Raw genomic sequence first — 4,899 nt, forward strand, 5'->3', positions numbered from 1 at the left:
TGAGACTAGACCTACTCCTGATTTTTTTTTTTCTTTTTCTTTTTCTTTATTTCCCTATATAAGGGATTGAACCCAGGGATGCTTTACCACTGAGTTACATCCCCAACCATTTTATTTATTTTTTCATTTGGAGACAGAATCACACTAACTGCTGAGACTGGCTTTGAACTTGCAATTCTCCTGCCTTAGCCTCCCAAGTGGCTGAGAATACAGGTGTATGCCAGCATGCCTGGCAAGACTGGATCTTGAACAAATGACCTCAGAGGGACTCATTACTCTTCGGAAAGTCTTTAGATTTTATAGCAGAAGTTCAAGCATGGAATTAATGATTCCTGAAGAGTCACAATACTTTGTGTCAAATTGTGTTTCCTCCATAAGATGTGCTGAATTCCCACCCCCTCTTATCTGTAAATGTGATCTTAGTTGACAAAAAAAGGTCTTTGCAAATAAAGTCAAGTTAGATAAGGCCACAGGCACACAGGGACAATGCCATGTGATGACAGAGGCATAAATGGAGGCAAGTCCAGGAACACCCAGCATTTCAGCCACCACTGAAATGGGGAAGAAATAAAAAAAGGATTTTATCTGCAGCCAGAAAGGGACCGTGGCCCTGCTGATACCTTGATTTCAGATTTCTAGTCCCAGAGCTGTGGGAGAATAAATTTCTGTTGTTTTAAGACACTCAGCTTGTGGTACTGTTGGGATAACCCTAGAAAACTCATACATACCGCAAAGAAAATTTCAGTGTCAAATGCAGAAACCGTAGGGAGTTTTCTTACGAGATTTGGGCCTCCACTAAGTAATTGCCTGATTTGAGAAAGTCGCTTGGATTGATGATCTTTTTCTTGAAGGGTGGCATTTCCAATTTTGGTGCTGATATATAGACTGCCATTTTAAACAGTTGTTTCAGTTCAGCAACTGGTCTTGTTCTTTCTGACTTGAGTATTGATCTAAATAGATTCCAAGCCCTATAGCTCTTCAGTGGTCATAAAAGGAAACAATCTTGAATTTTAAATATTTTTTTCCTGTTGTAGGGAAAATCTTGCTCAGTTTGAGCAAATTATGATGCAACATAAAAGTAATTCAGTTAAAATTCCAACCATCTCCACAGTTTAAAAATAAATTCACAACAACCATATTTTACCCCCAAATTTGTCAATTCAGTGATAACTCACATATCTGGATATTATTCTGACTACAAAAATTACAAGTTAAATAATAACTTCACATTAGAACTTTTTTTCAATGTTGAGCAATCATTTTTATTTTTCATTTCTTTCTTTTTTTTATTGTAAACAAATGGGATACATGTTGTTTCTCTGTTTGTACATGGAGGAAAGGCATACCATTTGTGTAATCATAAATTTACAAGGATATGGGGAAAAAGGTACACTCATACATTGGGGTTGCAAATTAGTACAGCCACTCTGGAAAGCAGTATGGAGATTTATTTCTTATTTTTAACTGAAAAACACATTAGAACATTTCTGATAGTATTTTTACATTGTATTCTTAAATAGAAACCATTCATTTATGATTGCAGTTTAAAGAATTTAAAAATCTAGGAATATTTATGTGGTAATAGAAATGTTCTATAATCAGAGTGTAGTGATGGTCACATAGCTATAAATTTATGAAAATCATTCTATTATACACTTAAAAGAAGTAGATTTTGTGACATGCAAAGATGTAAATAAAGCTGCTAAAGAAGCAGAGTCTGCTCTCCTAGTAAGAATATCAGTTTTGCAGAACTCCATGCAGATTCAGTGTTTGGGATAAGGTAACTGGTGACTCTGTTCATATCACTGTGGTGTGGGTATACTGCAATTTCGTCTCAGCCAGAGATGAATGTGGATGAAGCAGTGTTCTGTTGGATGAAAGAGATTCCAGAGACAATGACCCTCCAGAGGATAAATGACTGATTCTCCTACCGTCTATCTAGAGCCTGAGATTAATCTTTCAAAGACCTTTCAGGGCATTATCTTTACCAGAATTTGTAGAGGGGAAATATCTCTAAGAAGACTGTTTATGTCACATACATCAATCCATGTGATACTTAATTTCAAACCAGTTACAAATGACACCAAAAAAAGTAAGCAAAACTTCACTCTAACGACACATAGTATTTGAAAATAATTTGTTACTAGCTAATAGAAATCTGAAAGTGGGTATTAGCCTGAATGCATTTTGTTTACTATTTTGAGACAGAAAAAGTATGCTGATCCTTTTTAATTGTTTAGCTAAACTATAGAAATCTTAAAAATGGCAAAGGTTGTGAATTCATAATCAGAAGTAAAAATCACCTGACGTAAGGATTCTACACAAAGGAGAATTTTCTTTGTAACCAAATCCACTGTGAGTACGTTTTCTTGCTCTCACAAATACCACTATTTATGCTTTGAAAAATGGGACAGGGATATTGACTTACCTCAATGAGGTTTGGGGAAGTCCTGATTTTCAAAACCTTCAAAGGTTATAATTCTCTGAGCAATACTGGATATAGGACAGGCAGAAACCAGATTTTATTTCATATCACGTTTAAATTTGATTTGCTGGTTAGAAATTTAGTTAAATCTGACTCACTAGTTACATGAGATGGGATTGTCATTAAGCTCTGTGTAACTCAGTATCCTCATTTGTAAAACTGGACTTAACAAAATTTGGCTAGTCCACCTCACAAGATTGTTATCAGTGTTAAACAAGAAGTTCTATGCAAATGTAGAGCAGACCAAGAGCACTGCTCTCGGAAATATTATTAAAGATGATTTTACTCGAATAAGATGTGAATGCCTTTTTTTTCTATAAAGATGACATTGTATTGGTAAATCCAGGGAGTCAGTATTAATCCCCTCTTTGAACTGTTTTCAGCTTTACCCCCTACTCCAGGTCATGTGAGAAGGGCTTAGTTAAAGAACCTGTGGCCTTGGAGCTAGTGAAATGTTCAGGTTGATGAAGGACCCAAATCTGTCTCTGACTGCTAATCAGCTGGCCTAATGCATGACCAGTCTGCTCAGTCCTGTTATTATACCTAGAGCAAGTGGGTAGGGAAGAAGGAGAAGGTGAGGCTGATTTTTCAGGGATTAAAAGATACTCTACATTTTCAGGATGTTGATGTCCTGCCTTTTTAAAGAAGTTGAACTAATTGATAAACCAAAAAGATGTCATGAATACCCATTCTGAAACATTGACACCACTCCCACAGGCTTTTATTCAGTGCATTTTCTTTTACAAACAGCACTCAAGTTCAACTTGTAGGAATTGCAAATGTAATGGGCAGTCTTGCTCCTCCAGATCCATCCTGCTTTCACCTCCATTCTACTCTGACTGTCAAGAAGTCAAATTCTACAGGCTACCTTAAATACATCCCCATCCTTGGACTTCTGGTTGAAACTTAGCCACTGGGAGGCCCTGGCAGAAGATTGGTGAGAGGCAGGAGAAGTGGGGGGAATTTTATCCTATGACCCACCTTGGGCTGTGGGCAGCTTGTGGCTCCTGTCCGGTAGCTCTCCGGCAGTTATGTCTACATTCTCTTTGGGACCAGTAACTGCTTCCTTGCCTTACCCTTTAAATCTAGGTGGTGATACATCACCACCCCCCTTTTAGTTACCTATAACCCTGACCTCACACCTTTAAATGGTGCCTTGATCAAATTTTCTTCAATTACCCTTTTTGAGTGTGCCATCTTTTTCATGGCTTGATCTTTACTCATACGCTAAAACCTGTCTTTTAATAGAAAATTTCTGTTTGCCAAAAATGTCCCTTGGGCTGATGATTGGTATTTCTTGAGCCTTGGAATACTTGGAACTTAGTCTGCTATCAAATCACCAAGGTTGATATTTTCAAGGTGGTAAATTGGCTTTGTTTGTAGATTTAGGAGAATACAAGCTACCACAAAATTATTGAGTATAACTGAATATATCACTGGATATATCACTGTTCACATCTTAAAATAACAAGAAAATGCTTACCCAAAAATTGTCTTTCAAAGTTCAAGAGCAAACTTAAAGGAATTTCTTTTTTAGGGAAAGAAAAAAAATTACATTCTTGGAAATTCCTTCCACTTATTCACCCACTGAACCCTCACTGATTTAATGATCCACCAGGTGGGGAGACCAATGCAGTAAAATCTCCTCAGTGATTTGTAAAGAAGGGAAAAGCATTAAAACCTCCTATGATCCAAATTTATTAGAAGGAAAGTGATGTCTGAAAAAGTAGAAGTATTTACTCTATAACCCAGCAGGACCCAAGGGCTGCTGTCTAGAGACACTGTTTTATTAAAAGAGGAAGCGATTTGTGGTTTCCAAATCAAAGGGCAGGCAGAGTGAGCAGGGCAGCCTTTGTTTGTGTGACAAAATATGGTGTTTGTACACTTATCCCGTGCTTCAAAACAGCTCTCCTCCAGTGTGCTCATTCATTTGCTTAACAAGCGACTTTCCTTCCTCCATTCCCCCTCTCTTCCTTTCTATCCCCTCAAAAGTTAATGTAAAAAGATAAACACCACCATAGACTCTATGTGAGAGTTCATAAACTTTATAATAGAGAAGCCTGAAAAATGTACTTTTTACATTTGCATATTTTCAAATATTTTTTCCTGCTAATTCAGTGTCTAAAACTGATATATGTTGTGGTGAGGTTTTAGTGAATATGTAAAGCTTATAGATTGAGCATCATTTCTCAATAGTATTATGTAGGGAAAAGGGAGAACAGTTTGATAAAACGTTAAAATACTCAATAATTAGCTCTCAATTCAAGGACTAAGATCATGATCTTAGAATAAATAAAATTATTATAACCAATTCTTAAGATGAGTTTTGATATTTTATCTTCAAATGGTACTTTTGAGTGAATGAATGAATTTACAGATTATTCTCAGAGAATGAAATTCTTTTTTAAAAAAAT

Source organism: Sciurus carolinensis, chromosome 3 (genome assembly GCF_902686445.1).
Source record: "Sciurus carolinensis chromosome 3, mSciCar1.2, whole genome shotgun sequence".
NCBI lineage: Eukaryota > Metazoa > Chordata > Mammalia > Rodentia > Sciuridae > Sciurus > Sciurus carolinensis.